At 45.3% G+C, this 16,378-nt stretch overlaps 1 protein-coding gene across 2 annotated transcripts in view; it reads right to left on the reverse strand.

Annotated features, from left to right (window-relative positions):
* Positions 1-4,812, reverse strand: part of LOC146181526 (uncharacterized) — a 48,131-nt gene extending 43,319 nt beyond the window's left edge. For both annotated transcript variants that reach the window (XR_014700220.1, XR_014700219.1), the window contains exons 1-2: positions 4,655-4,812; positions 1,487-1,583 (exon numbers count right to left, since the gene is read on the reverse strand). The gene's annotated coding sequence lies outside the window, so the exon portion shown is untranslated. The remainder of the gene's footprint in view (positions 1-1,486; positions 1,584-4,654) is intronic.
* Between the last annotated feature and the right edge of the window lie 11,566 nt (positions 4,813-16,378).

The following is a 16,378-nucleotide window of genomic DNA, read 5'->3' on the forward strand; positions in this document are numbered from 1 at the left end:
TATTATTATTAGGTTAGGGAGCATGTAGGAATACATAAGAAGCACAATTGCTACATGCAAGCTCTTAAATCATGAACGATATACAGTAGGATCAGAAAACAAATCTAATTGAATGGTTCCATGGTGCCAATATTTTAGTCGGCAATTTTAAGACTGTCCTTGAATTTTGCATTGATGATTTATTTCAACAGAAAACAAATAAAATATCACCTAGTTACTCTTGCTTGATCAATTACGGGAAAAAGATAAATATATTGGGCCAGACAACCTACTCTTAACACAACTTTTTTCGTTTCTCTTTGAAAACTCTTGCATCTTTTAAAATATGGTTTTCTTCACTTTGACCACCGGGTATATTTAAGACTTCTGTGAAACCTTACACGAACAATAGATGCCAAATGATTACTTTCTTCATGAGTTCATGAGAAAGGTAAAAGCCCCTAAATTTTATTGCAGTTGTAGCCTCTGACGTTAAATAAACGTAAGCTTGCCATTATTTGTACGTGGCCCAAATATGTGCTCAAGTGACCATTCCAAAAAGACTTCTCCATGTAATGAGACATATATGTTTTATTTCATTGCTTTGACAAGAAGCATACAGGTGCTTTGAATAAAGTAGTATTACGAGGGACTGATTCCTTAGCTTTCGGAGGAAACTAATTGTGGTCCTACCAGTAGAAATATTTGAAGTCCACCAAAACGTTGCTTGAAGTGAAACGTTGTTGTAACACAATGTAACAACGATGTAACACAATCAAAGCTTTTCAACATTGGGCATGTACTTAAAACCTTTAAAAAGTTGGAATAGCGTAAATAAATTCAGAAAGACCCTGGACAGAAATAAGATACATAATTTTCGAGTGCGATTTGCGTATTCAGACAAGGTTGTACCGGTCATTAAGCATTTGAAAATTACCTGAAGGCCCTTTTACATATCTGAACTTGGAGCCAGCATAACTTCTTTTATCATCATGCTTCATGTTCCCGCTGGAAGTTTGAATGAGTAGTTAAAATTAGCGTACTTTTCCTTCTTTTTTACGCGGATAATTTTATTATTATACTGTTGCTGTCTATATTGACCTTTCAGTGCCATTGTTTAAAATAACTGTTATATGGGGCCGTTCTCGCTAGCTGGATATTCTCGTAGAGCTGAATATTCGTGTGTACCGTTCTTGGTGCAAAGCGGTTTCAATATAGCTTCCTTTATGCGTGCGTTCTTATCGTATTACAATTAAGATCAGGCAAGTATTAAGCCCATGTTATTGCGTGGAAGTAAATGTAGTACGCTTCATGGTTGTAGCTACTTTCGCAAAACATTGCTACAACAACCGACATTGCTGCGTACTATTCTACTGCCTGATTACAATGACGCAGGCGCTGCCACGTCGCATCATAAATCGAGGTTTTGCGGGCCGAGAGCAGAGTTTCATTTCTTAGCCATATATTGTCAGTTTCTGTAAATGTTTGAGTTCCTAGCTGTATTTACCGTTGGAGGACAAGCTGGAATTTGATGCGGTCCTCCTTGAAAGCGTGGAGGACTTGGAGGACGTCGAGGAGGAGAAGGAGGACGGCGTGTCTGGCATCTGAAAAAGGACCCAACTGTAAAAATATGCTGACAGACGGACTAACATCAAGAAGGGAGATTACTTACAGCTTTTTATACGGCTGTGACATGTTTTTAGAGCAAGCGTGCATACCAAAATAAATGTTCCGATTCCATCTTATTCATTCATATTGATATCTTGCCCAACCACGGTGGTGCAGTGGCAAGAGCGCTCAAGTACTGTACCCAAGAAGGAGAGATGAAGTTCCGGCTTTCTCTTCGATTGAGAAAAGAAGCAAGGCGCCCACGTAGTGTTCGATATACGGGAACGATAATCAATCCCATGCAGTCAATGTTTTCGTATCTCTCAAGTAAGTCGTCTCTCACGCTTGAAAAGCTTTGAGGCGTTAAACACCATAATCAAACCCTACGATATCTGTCGAGGAAAACCTCGATCTCCCTACTCATTCTTAAGAGGTATGATCTTCTTTTCCTGAAAGCACGAACTTAATTTGTAAAGAATATCTTTTTGGATGTTGCGTACATCGCCGATCACGTCTTGGTTTAAATGTCTGGTACAACTTTAGCTGCTGTCTGAATGCTTGGGATCTGCAAAGTACCTGTGATTGCACATATGGAACCAACTGTTGTGAATACAGACCTATAATTTGGCATCTATATATGTGTATGTATTGCACGTCGTCGGTGATGTAAAAGCTACGAGATACTCCTACCGCTTGCGTGTAACCTTTTGAACATTGATTCGTATTCCTTCTGAGTGGGTTGTGTTATCATGCTGATCAGTTGTACTGTAGTGCAGTGCGCGCGTTTTGTTTACAGAGGTGCAAAACCTCTTCGTTATGCCAGTGGAGTTAAACAGCCAAGTTTATTATAAGGTTTATAGCTAGTACCCTAAAACGCCACATCGTTTCTCTAAAACTATTTCGGGAGCCGACTCCTATAAAGCAATCCACAAGATTTTAAATCCATGGGCTTCTGTGGACAAACGCCCTTTATTAGCAGTGCCAAGTGAACATATTAAGCTTAGGTTTTTTTACTTCATGTAGCGCTAATGGCACAAATCTTGTATAATTGAGGCAGTGATATTAAATGCAAAAAGGAAATATTTATAAAGATAACGTTTCGACATTCATCTTCACAACCAGACACATGAACCCTGAAACAGAATTCGGGGGATGCGGTTGGTTCTAGCATCTATTGTCTATCGATCTAAGCTTCATAGCGCCATTGATATTGACCATCAGGTCCGGCATTGGAAAAATGCAAATTGAAACCACTTTTGTCGCGAGTATACCTTGGAGATACAAGCCACATAGATTTCCAGATCAAATTAATTAGGGTTTAGATATAGTGCGTACAAAATACTTCCACGCAACCAGACTGACACCAGAGGTAAGCAGCACGACTCTTGACATTGCCGGATATTACTGCTTTCACAAATTTTTAACTGTGCAACATTGATATGCTGGTCAGATATTTAGGGGACTATCTTACCAGCCGGAGAATTTCTGACCAAATATCCGACCAACATGATTCCTAAATATTCAACACGATACCATCTGTATCCGACCAACACGATTACTAAATATCCAACAGAATTCCCTAAATATTCAACGAACACAATTCCAACTTCGAGTTATTGATCAATTCACTCTCGCCCTCCTATCTGTTGTGCTGACGGTCCTGGTTAGCTCAGTTGGTAGAGCAACTGCCCCGGTAAGACGGTGGTCCGGGGATCGTTTCCCGGATCCGGACAAAGTTTTCTTTAACTATGAAGTTTCTGAGAAAGCTGTATAGCTTCCTCTTTATAGCCGTACGGCTGCGCTTGAGTGGATGTCAACGAGTATTTACCCCCTTTTTACAAATCTCTTCAAGCTTGGGGGATTCGCCTAAGTATCCGACCAACACGAGTCATACTTCGAGTTATTGATCAATTCACTCTAGCCCTACCATCGGTTGTTTGTCGGTCCTGGTTTGCTGAGGAAAGTGCCTCGAAAAGGCGGTGGCCCCGCGTTTGATCCCCGGATAAGGACGAATTTTTCGTTAACTATGAAGTTTTTGAGAAACCTGCATAGCTTTGCTTTGTAGCTGAATGGCTATGCTTGGGCGGATATTATTGAATAATTACTCCTTTATTACAAATCTACTGCGCCTTCGGAGAATTCCTTTAATGTCCGACCAACACAATTCCCAGTACCAGTTATGAATCAATTACTGCTCGCCCTACCATCTGTTGCACTGACCGCCCTGGTTAGCTCCTTTGGTAGAGCAAAGGCCCCGGAAACGCGGTGGCCCCGGGTTCTATCCACGAAAAAGGGCGAATTTTTCTTTATATATGAAGTTTCTGAGAAAGCTGTATAGCTATCCCTTTGAAGCCGTACGGCTGGGCTTGGGTGGATGTCAGTGAGTAAATACTCGCTTCTAACAATATTATGTCAATTTTTTCGGAATGTTCTTCATTGCGGCATATAAAAAAGTACGCAAAATTATTACTCAGTGTTCGAAGAATTTAATTGGTTGATGTATGTGCATGTGCAGAATGTAAACAATTCGCCCGTCTTCTAGACAATAGGATAATCTTACTCCATTAGAATAAATGTAAGGTCATGTTATAAAATTGAGAATCTTGTGAGTAGTTATTGTAAACGTGGCGAATAATAGTCAGAGGTATGTTTCATGAGTCAGAACTCCGCCAAATCTATTTATATCATGTGTCATAATACCTCGTAAAACTATCAAATCTCTCTCCCTCTCCCACTCTCTCTCTCTCTCTCTCTTTCTATATATATATATATATATATATATATATATATATATATTGTGAGCGCGGTGCCAGAACGTTCACCTCTTTCACCTGTACATACGCCTCATCGTCATTATTCACCAGTGTTTGCAAGATCACGCGCAGCGTTCCAGATTGTTTCTGGAATAAAGACGTTTGTTCGAGCGGTGGCCCACAATATATATATATATATATATATATATATATATATATATATATATATATATATATATATATATAAAAATGTCTATTGCCCTTCTATTTACTGTAGTGCACAATGAGCAAGGATTAGTAAAATGGATGCTTACTCTGATGTTATGACCAAAGTGGCGATCACACTGAAGCAAAATAATTTGAACTTCATCTAAAAGTGCGAACCTCTCACTTCAAGAAAAACTTGCGATGAATACAGAGAATGTCATGTGTGCACTCATAGGACTTGGTACTTATACACGAGGTACAGGCAATTAGTAACCACTGCCGGTATACAATATTAATGTCTTCAAGCTTGGTCGTATTATTAGTCAGATTGATAATGTTTTAAAATGCTGGCGGAAATGCAATTAATAACTTCTGCGTTGCTAAGGGCATCTGTATTCAAAACCGATTAGCTGCGCAGAAGGAGAGCATATGATGGAAAGTTTTCATCATCCGTGCTCTTAGCACAGTGCTTGCTTTACCACAAAATTACTTTATGAAAAAGTCACTTCATTATAATTGTGCAGATCCTAAATTTCAGTGTAGAAAAAGTATTGAGCTAGACTGCTTCAAGGATGCAAATGTTGTGTAGTATTTCATAGACCTAAACAAATAGCCTTGAGAAACAAAAAAAAAAACTTTTTTTAACAACAGGCCTATTTCGCCATTCCTGTCGGTGCTATCTGAAACAGAAATTATCTTCTCTCTGAAATTTGACCTTGCCAAGGGTTAGCTTATGCACGAGCCCTGCTTGGCCATCCCAGTTGGCGTTATCAGAAACAAAAATTTACTTACCTATGAATATTACTCAAGTAATATCCAGTTGTACAGGCAACTGTTACCTTTTATCTCACCTAATCGTTACCCGATAGAGCAGCTCTTACATTTGGCGTTGAAAAACGATTCGTAAAGTTCAATCTCTTCTTACTATCTATTTACCATCTACTTTCTATATATTATAAGCGAAGCTTTGACATAACAGTCGTTAATAATAAAAATAGCAAACACATTTCCTGATTGTTACACAGGGAATTTGAAATAAACTTTGGTGGTTTCACTTAAATATAATCGGCTTCAGGTAACTGGCGAGCACTTTTCTCGAAGCGCGAATATATATTTGTTTCCAATAGCAATTTCACACAATCCTAGGTCGTGCAGTTAAAACTTCCTTGCCTACTAAACTGGTAATTGTTCTGGACTTTTGGTATGTTGGTTGGTTGGTTGGTTTGTGGGGTTTAACGTCCCAAAGCAACTCAGGCTATGAGAGACGCCGTAGTGGAGGACTCCGGAAATTTCGACCACCTGGGGTTCTTTAACGTGCACTGACATCGCACAGCACACGGGCGCCTTGCTTTTCGCGTTATTGCCCGAGCTGAGCATTGAAGAGTACGGCAAACCTAACAAACTAATGATTACAAATTTCTTAAGCTTGTACTTTTGTAACTAGTTAAAATGTTCGCTGTAACAAAACGAACCAGCTCATAATTCAAAGTAACCCTTGAAAATGCCGTACTTTCCTAACGGTTTTGAAATTCCCCTATGTAACATCTAATTTATATTTCTCAAAGCCCAAGGGACCGGAGTAGGTACGTGTGAAATTTCCTTTTTTTCGCAGTTTTGAAAAATCAAACTAAAGAAAGCTTTAAGTTCCAAGAAATTTACATTTCATTTAGCAAGACATTGCAAAAGTTCACCACTAATCCCCAATATCAATCTCCTAGCTTCAGTGCTATTTACCATTTTGAACCTAATGAATGCCTTTTCTACTCACACACTTTTCAAATTTCCTATCTAGTGTCACGCAGGTCTTAGCGCTCTCAAATATTGTATGTATTTTCCATGCAAACAATACATACTGCCAAAACCTATTCCTCGTTAAATTTCAGAACTTTGAAATAGGAGTAGCTAGCCCATGATTTCAAATGAGTCATGCACATAAGAAACCAAGTTTTAATTATCATAACTGAAGTTTTTTTAGTATTAAAAAACCACTGCTAGAAGAAAAAAAAAAGAATAACTCAATTTTATAGCCTTATGACAAGTAAAAGAGAAAATATCTACATTGAATGAAATCGACTAGCACTTGTAGCTTTGCACGTAATATTTTCATTTTCATCGTTAAGCACCCTGTTATTGAAGACTGCGAAATAGGTGGTAGTGAAAAAAATCCTTGATATTTTAACCATTCTTCAGAAAGAAGTAGCGAAGCCCATATGATAATGCACCTTATGCTGCATCTGATAAGTATGAAATGCAGTAGTTCTCTGTTAGCAGATCTTTATTGAAGCCTCACAATGCAGTCTGTAGTTTCTAGAGGAACTATAATCGACATTGATTTTAGTATCCATATGGCACATCTAATTCTTGATATTTTTGTGGAAATTGCTTTGTTATTCAGCATCTCTGTTAATGTGTATTTACTGTATTCGGAGGGTACAATATACTGTTTTGTTACATGACATCTACCGGCTTCAGTGATAAATTGGGCTTGCGTTAGTCGTGATTTTCATGTTCCTCTATTAAGTTCTCTCATCACGTTTTCCCAATGCCATCTAGCAAACCGGAAGACTTTCTAGTTAACATTCCTTCCTTCCTTCCCTGAAATCAATCAATAATTCAAATAAATCAATCAATCAATCAATCAATCAATCAATCAATAAACCTGCCTGCCTGCCTGCCTGCCTGCATGCCACGTGACGCTGTGATGTCACACCCTACGTGAAACTAGGGTGAGAGCTGGGCTATCAACTCAACTGGTCGGCGTTGTGCGGCCGCACCCACGTGATGCTGTGACGTCGCATCCCACGTGATACTAGGGTGAGAGCTGGGCTACCAAATAAAGCGGTCGGCGAAGCGCGGTCGCAGCCACGGCGCAGCGCGTGACGTCCCACCCCACGTGATAAAAAAGCGAAAGATGGGCTTTTTAGCAGGAGCTGCCAACTTGGGTCTCTCGTTTCACATTGGAATGTTACGTCAAAATAAGCCTGCTAGGACCCTGGTATTCACGTTACCCGTATACGCCACTAAGGCCAGTCCATGCGGCTTAGTTAAAGCTCGGCTTTATACGTGGACTGAGGAAGAAGGAAAAGAGAAGAAGAACGCTTTGCCACCCGCAGCTAATGCTTTCGCTCAACATGTGGTTCGGCAGCATTGAACCCTTATAATGTTTCTCATCTTTCAATTCTAGAAGCGGCTATTGGCACATTGAAGGAGACTATAGAGTATATAAATTCCAACACTCATTTGGAGTATGCTCTGCCCAAGCTACATTCCGACTAATGATGGACACCGCCCTCTCTGGCCTCAAGTGGCAGAGCTATATTGTGCACTCGGACGACGCCGTCGTTTTTTAGAACCATTTTGGCAACATCTCTGAACCCTTTCAGCGGTCCTCGAAGCCCTCCGTTCCGATGATCTCACGATTGACCACAAACATGTCACAGGGTATACAGAGCTCAAGTTTCTTGGTCATGTGAGCTCTGACACGGTGCTCCAGGATCCTGATAAGACTGCTGCCATCGCACTGTTCGCTGTTCCAGCTAACAGGAAGATTCTTTCAAATTTTTGTATGTATATTATAAGATGCTCCATTGCTGACTTTTCTTAGATTGTGAAATTCCTGACGCGCCGCACAATAAGGGCACCTATTTTGTGTGGAACTCTGAGCAGCAGACAGCCTTCTTTTTGCTTTGGCAGTGGCCTCAAACCGCCTATGTTCAGGCGCTATTCGATGAAGTGACTGATACCGATATATAGACTGACGCCAGCAGCGTCGATCTTGGCGCGGTCTTCATTTAGTATTAAGACTGGATTGAGAGAGCAATATCCCATGCCAATTACACTATGCCGGAAAAGAAATACCTTGCGGTCGTGTAGGCAACCATGAAGTTTTGCCCCTACCTTTACGGCCGCCCATTTAAAGTCGTCACGGACCATCATTGTTTATGCTAGTTTGCAAATCTGCGTAATCTATGTGGCCGACTTGTACGCTGGAGCCTATGGCTTCGGGAGGTCGACATTAGTATTGTTAATGAGTCAGGTCACAAACACGGAGATGCAGCCACGCTCTGACGCGCGCCGGTTAAACTGGCGGTGCCACACCTGATCACTACAGTAGCTTTCAAGCTGCCTTAAGCACATCCGAGATCAGGGACCGGAATAAAGCGGTTCCTGACATCCTCCTTCTCATTCACTACCTTGAAGACGTTAAGTATGTATTCCAGCGCAACACAGCAAGACACACGACAACAAACCAGGACACAGAAGCGCTGAACGTGTAACTGACAATAATGTGTTTGAGTTGTACTTATATTCTGATTTCTCAACAACATTCAGAAAACGTATTTGCTTTTCGCTTCCTCAAAAAGAGCAATTCCGCATTTGTCAAACCGATTGAAGGCGCGCTATCACATATGTCTTGCAGACCGGCTATATCAGCAGCCTCCTTGATCTCCCGCACTATCTGGTCCGAGTGTCTGCTGATTACCACCGAACATCTCGCTAGGTCAGGAGTGCACTGTTCTTTCCTGGAAGATTAGTCATTGATTTTGCATTTGCTCCGGTGCAGCGCCACAAAGTCTGTGCTGTCCCAAAGGTCCTGTATTGATATTCTTTCAGAACACCTTCGTCGATTGTGTGGAGGGAGTGGTATACTCCATTCCCCTTTGATGCGACAAGGTTTACGTCATCCAGATGGGCAGATGCATAATTAGCGGCTGAAAGAGCATGAGTACAGGACCTTCGAGACAGGCACGTGCAATCTAGCACTTCACCGAGTAAATACAAATTCCGAGAACAAGCTTCCGGTAAAAAAGAACAGTGCGCTTCAGACCTAGCCATCTGTTCGGTAATCAGCAGGAACTCGGACCAGATAGTGCGGGAGATCAAGGAGGCTGCTGAGATAGTCGGTCTGCAAGATATCTGTGTTAGCGCGCCTTCAGTTGGTTTGAGAAATGCGGAAATGCTCTTTTTACAAAAAGCGACAGGCAAATGAATTTTTATAATTTTGGGAAGTCAGTATATAGTACTCTTTTCAACTATTAAATGTCAGTTGAAACTTCAGAGCTTACGTGTCCTCTTTCGTCATCGTCTGTCTGCTGTGTGGCGCGGGTATACATCCATATTGATTCACCAACTGGCCCGCACTCTCTCTACGTCTTTGCTCCTTCTGTTTGTGTCACGGCGCCTTGCATCAGAACGCTCAGAGCCATGAAAAGCTTATTTTCCTATATACCATGAGAGCTGCGTGAATAAATCATCCTTGCGTGAACTCGTCTCACCATTTGGGTTTCTCACGAATGCTCGCTCGAGTGCGCAACATGTATTACAGGCCAGGTTTCTCTGACGCTGTCAAACGCTATGTAAGAAGCTACCGGTAATGTCAGCGCCGGAAGACGCTACCTCTTAAGCCTGCTGGATTTCTGCAAACCACAAAGCTCCCGCATACTCTGTTTGATAAAATAGTAATGGATCGTCTCGGGTATTTTCCTTTGTGGCAGGCGAGGAACAAGCGGATAATAGTCGCTATGGACTCTCTGGCACACTACGCCGAGCCAATGGCGACATTTTGTGGCACAGCTTCCGAAGTTGCACCATTTTTGGTGCGAACTTCGTCTTGGGGCATGGTGCAGCTTCATACGATACTACCGAAAAAGGGACGGATTTCATGCCGTAGCTCATCGGCCACACCCGCCTGGTCCATCAAAAGATTACAGCATACCACATTCAGGAATGACCGCACCGAAATATTGAACAAGACGATTGCGAACATGCTGTTATAGCGCCCGCCGACGCTATAAAGCGGAGGCGCTGAGATCAGTGTTAGAGGAAAATAAAGATGTACAGCGCGTGCTCGGAGTGCCGGCACGGCACGGGCTGTTCATAATGAGAAGCCTGCCAAGCTGGTCATCTTGCTCTGGTGCTCCATCGCAAAAGTGGTGACCCGGACATGTTTCAAACACGCACTCTTCTGATCTGGTTCGCCCAAGTGGAAGCCATCTTCCATCTGCACCAAATCACCTCGGAGACATCTCGGTTTCGTCATTTACTTTCCAACCTCCCTCCAGAAGTGGCTCAAGAAGTGGCGGACATTATCGCTGGACCCTTGTGCGATGCTCCGTACCAGCGACTAAAGCAGGGCCTTCTGGACCGCACCACGGCGTCCGAGAGTCCGCGCCTCCTGCAGCTGCTCACCTACGAAGAGCTTGGAGACCGCCGCCCCTCCTAGCTACTCACTAGCATGCAGCAGCTCCTGCGCGAAAGCAACGCCGACTCGAATGGCGCACTCTTGAGGCAGCTCTTCCTTCAATTCTTGCCGCAGTCCACCCGCCTCATCTTGGCTGCTGCGGGGGACTTGACCCTTTACCGCCTCACTCGGCTCGCTGATCGAGTCCACGACGCGACTACTCCTTCTGTCGCTGCCCTCTCTTCTCCACCAGAGACCTCCGTCATTTCACGGTTAGTGGCCCGGATCGATCAGCTGGCCGCTTTTATCGATGCCCTTCGGACGTCCTCTCATGCCCAGCATGGTTTCCCCTCAACACCTCGTCGCCGTTTTTCTTCGCCGAGCGGTCCGCACTCGTCCAATCTTCGCAGTCCGCGTCTCTGCTGGTATCACCGAACTTTCCAGCACCGTGCCCGCCAGTGCACTCCACCATGCAACTGGTCGGGAAACGCGGAGTGAGATCATGCACTGACGGCGGCATGTGACCTCGCTCTTCAACCTGGCCGCCTTTTCATTGTCATAGACCGCATTTCTGGCCTGCGCTTCCTCGTCGATACTAGGGCCGAAGCCAGCGTACTGCAGTCCTCCAAGGCTGACCGCGCTTCCAAGTCACAGGAACCTATTCTCCGTGCGGTCAACTCAACCTCCATCGCAACGTATGGTCTCCGATCCCTCACTCTGGACAATGGCCTGCGGCGCACATTTTGATGGGTCTTCATCGTCGCTGATGTACATCAACCGATCCTCGGATCCGACTTCCTGACGCATTTTGGTTTGGCGTGCGTCGCCATCGTCTCATCGACAGTAAGACGCGCCTTTCCATCACTGGCGTTATATCGGCTGTCGCTTCCAATGGCATCGGAACTCTGATTTCGTCATGCCCGTACGCCCAAGTCCTCGCAGACTTTCCCGAGGTCACGAGGCCTTGTAATCTCCATCAGCCACCCAAGCACGGTATAACCCACCACATTTTCACACGGGGTCCACCTGTCGCAGCTCGTCCGCGCCGCCTTTTCGGTGAGCAAAACGGGAATTTGACCACATGCTCCAAGTGGGTATTATTCGCCCTTCATCCAGCGCTTGGGCTTCACCATTCCATCTGGCGCCCACGAAAGAACCGCATTTGTCTCCCCCTCAGTCTTTTCTGGCACCTGGATCGCGCTTCCACCATATTCATTTTGACCTGGTTGGACCGCTTCCCCCTCTCAGGGCTACAAGTATATTCTGACGACGGTTGACCGCTTCACCCGCTGGCCCGAAGCCATGCCAATTCCAGACATTATAGCGCAAGCAGTTGCCAGAGCTTTCGTTTCAGCGCCGGTTTCCCGCTTCGGCTGCCCTGCATTGTTACCACGGATCGCGGCCGCCAGTTCGAATGTGCCCTCTTCATTTCGCTCATACGGCTACTCGGCACTAAACACTGCCGCACCACATCATACCATCCCTGTGCCAACGGTATGCTCGAGCGGCTCCATCGCCAGCTCAATGCTGTCATCACTGCGCGCCTGGATCGCGAGCACTGAGTCGACCACCTCCCTATGGTGCTCCTAGGCCTACGTGCCGTCCTGCGTCGTGACCTTAGCTGTTCGGCGGCCGAACTCGTCTTCGGTATATCCTTGCGGCTTCCCGAAGACTTATTCATACCTTCGGCTCTCTTGTCCCAGCCCCTACAATACCTTCATCTCCTACAAGACTGTCTTCAGCATCTGCGCCCAGTGCCGCCTCGCTCATCTGCCCATCAAGTCTTTGTGCACCAAGACCTTCCTTCCTTGACGGATGTGTTTCTCAGGCGAGACGCTGTAAATGCGCCTCTTACCCCCTCATACGACGGCCCGTACCGTGTCCTCAACAGGAAGACAAAGTCAGCGACAATCCTGCTGGATGGTCGTGAAGAGGTCGTCTCTCTAGGTCGCCTCAAACCACGTACCTCGAGACAGCTCCCAAGGAGCTCCCCTCAGATGTTCCCGGCTTCTGCAGACCTGATTGCTGCCGTGACACCCCCGTCTCTTCCCCGTCGGCGCGTACATTTCGCCGTCCCGTCTAGGCGGGGGGCCTTATAGAGCCCGCCGACGCTATAAAGCGGAGACGCTGAGATCAGTGTTAGAGGAAAATAAAGATGTACAGCGCGTGCTCGGAGCGCAGGCACGGCACGGGCTGTTCAAAATGAGAAGCCTACAACGCTGGTCATCTTGGTCTGGTGTTCCATCGCAACACTATCAACGTACGTATATAAGCTGCACGTCATGGGACGAAGTGATGACCTATGCGACCTTTGTGTACAATACGGCCCCGCAGGAAACAACGCACTTCGCGCTATTTCGACTTCTATACGAATGCGAAGTTAACCGCATGCTTGATGCTAAGCTCTCGTGTTCAGAAGATGACCAACTCGCCCTAGACGCCCGGAAATATGCCCTCCACGCTGAGAGAGCCCGTAAGCTCGCTCACCTGCACATCGTACGGCAGCAGAGCTCTGATGGGTGCCGCTACAGTCTCCGCAAACGATCCGAAATGTTGACTGTCAACGTGGTGAACAAGTCTGGGTGTGGACGCCAGTCTGCTGTCAAGGCTTGTCCGAAAAATGTTTTAACGTTACTTTGAGCTTTATCGAGTGCTATGCCGTGTCAGTGACGTCACTTATGAAATAACCCTAGAAAGACGCAATGGGATATTGTGCACATTATGCGGCTTAATTCATACAATGAACGGTAATGTACTGCCGCCACTGACATTTTCTTTTTTCCCGCTCTTGTTTTTTGTACTGTACTTCCCCACGTTCTTTTTTTTCTTTTGTTTTGGGAGGGGAGTAATTAAAGCCCATTAATAAACTTAATGTAGCGCCATCTCCTCTCTCCTCCTCCGGCGCCACCGCTCCTGCTCTCGGCTTTCGACCGTGGCTCCACCTACGTGGTGCATGGCTAGCGCGCGCTCTCTGGAGCAGTCGCCGGTAAAGGTGCTGCACCGGGTCTCACCAGAACATTTCAGCTTTCATTTTGTCGCGATGTGTTCTCTTCAAAATATTACTCACTGCTGAAACATGAAGTTGACAGGAATGTCTCGCCCAAATAGTTTCAGCTGTCAGTGCCTTACATCACACGTACCCGCTTTCGACGTGGGTTCAACTCGCCTTCACCTCCGTGCATTCGTCGTCCGCCACCAGTTGCCCAAACTCAGTATCATGTTTAAATTAATTGACAGAAAACTTTACTGCCACCGATAAAGGAGGTTCCCTCCTGCCCCACTAAGGCACGCAGGCACGAATAGGGGGCTGGGACTCCGCGACTAGAAGCGCGCAAGAATACACAGATTCTTCGCAGCCTCAGCCGCAAGATGGACAATTTTGTTTTGGGTGTCAATGTTTTCGCTTTGTAGAAGGGACTCCCAGACTTCCAAATCTCGAATGTTGCCCTTTCCCTGTACGAAAAAAGGCATTGCCAGATTATGTGGTCTAGTGTAGGTCTCTGTACACAGTGTTTACTGTTTTCGCGTTGTCTGTCCTCTATTTTTAGTGGTGCAGCGATACAAGGTTGGGGTAATTTCCGGCCTTTAGTCTAAGACTTTACACCTCATCGTTGTTCAGCTCTTTATAGGAGTGGAGTATGGTTTTCTGTTGAATTTGTAGTATTCAAAGATGTCTTGGTAAGTTTAACCTTTCCTCGGGTTCTGGATTGTCGGCCTGCTCGCAATTCGTTAGGTTGTAGATATCTCGGGCGAGCGCGTGAGCGACTTTGTTTCCAGACACCGATTCGTGGCCTGGGGAACATTCGTTCCTCCGTGAAATCTCTCCGGATTCGGAAATTTTCTTAGCCGCGGCTGATACACTTTCTTTTGTCATGTTCCAAATGACTGTTTTGCAGTCACCTACAATCCCTCTAGCTTTTGTGCCGACGCAGGCTAGAGCAATTACAACCGCTTCAGCCATGATCGCATTTTTTGCATTTATCGATGCGATGGTTAGAGGGGCTTCGGTTCCATCCACCACTGCCGCGACAGCTGCTCCCGATTTCCCATTGGCTGCGTCAGTGTCCGCCGCAGAGTTCATATCAAGCTTGCTCATTTCCTTTTCGATGGCTTTGGCTCTGTCTTCTCTTTTTGTTGTGAATGGGGCTTATGTTTCTGGTTATGGATAGGATGTACAAATTTGTTCTACACTTTTGGTTCAGGTTGACCTTGGGGCCAATCTCTCTGTCGTGCTCAAGCTCGACTCATTCTTGAAGTTTCCTTCCCGTCTCGGATTGACTGAGTCTCTCCATTTATGCTATTCTTGTGACTTCCAATATTTCCTCCCATCTGTTGTGTACCCCCCTTCCCAGCAGTCTGGTAGTGGAGGTGCCACTAGGAATGCGCAGTGCGCTTGTGATCCTCTACCATATTACGATGTCTATTTGCTCCCTTCCCCTTGCTCTGCGGTTTAGATAGGATGTTGCATATCCTACACCATGATAATATAAGCTTGTACCAATCTTAGCAGGCTCTTTCTTTGAGTCCCATGTTTTTGAGAGGGACCCTTCTGATGAGACCCGTACTGACGAGCAACGTAGTTCTGTAGCCTTACTATTAGAGACCCATTTCTGACGTCTGTGCGGAGGGTGAGTCCAAGGATCCTACTGAAATTGCAACTAGGTACCAGATGGCAACATTTTAGCAATATTCTGTGTATGGTTTCTTTGCAGTTTTGACTGGCTTGCTAGCTGCCGCTAAACTTCAGAAGCGGGGCAGTAATTGTCCTTCATGTGTTTTCAACTTCAACTGCAGATCTGTCTGCGCTTGCATGCGTGGCGTGTGAAATCGAGAACTATAGCACACCAAACGAAAGCAAAGCACTAAATATGTGGCTTTATCCGGTCACCTAAGAGCCGTCACTGTTATGTTAAAAGATGAGACACACTCAGAACATGCATTTAGCTATTTCATGACAAAGAAAACACCTCAGAAACCACGTCATGATAGCTAAAATTCAATGCATTTATTCATACTTACATGTTTAACGCGAAATGTGTAAAAAAGAATATGGCGCGCGGGTATATGGAACTTGGCAAGGCGACACACTGAACCAATTCGAGCAGAGTGTTTGGCGGCATATTAGGTTAGAGATGAGTAATCCCTCACTTATCTGACAGAGCCGCGATAATTACTTTGAGAGTCCGCCCGGTCGATTGCGTGCCACGAAACCTTGCTCTGCGCCGCATCTCCATTCGCGGACTGCAGTACAAAGAACCGTTTGTCATCATCTCCACGTATGCAGCACCAGAAAGCGCAGCAACATGGAAATTTGAACGACGTGAATTTTGAAAAAAAGAAATAAAACAGCGCGATAGAGGCGCGAGCCTTAGCAAAATAACGACGATATGCGCCACGCACACGTCGTTTTGCACCGAGGGAAAGGAGGTAGCCAACGAAACAAGCAAGAAAAAACGCGCGAAAACACATTCTGGCGCTCGGCCAATGGGAGAGTCGAGCACCAAAGGAGAGCACCGGAGAGGCGAGCGGCAATTTCCACATGTTGGCACTACTTTTAGTTATTTGAGGGACTTTGGGAACAATGCCACCTAGCTTTGCCAAGTAGCGCTCTCTGAAGGTGAAAGGAGCTGCTCCACACTGTGACTGCGCG

This window comes from Amblyomma maculatum, chromosome 8 (genome assembly GCF_055883805.1).
Source record: "Amblyomma maculatum isolate TAMU_Amacu chromosome 8, ASM5588380v1, whole genome shotgun sequence".
Taxonomy (NCBI): domain Eukaryota; kingdom Metazoa; phylum Arthropoda; class Arachnida; order Ixodida; family Ixodidae; genus Amblyomma; species Amblyomma maculatum.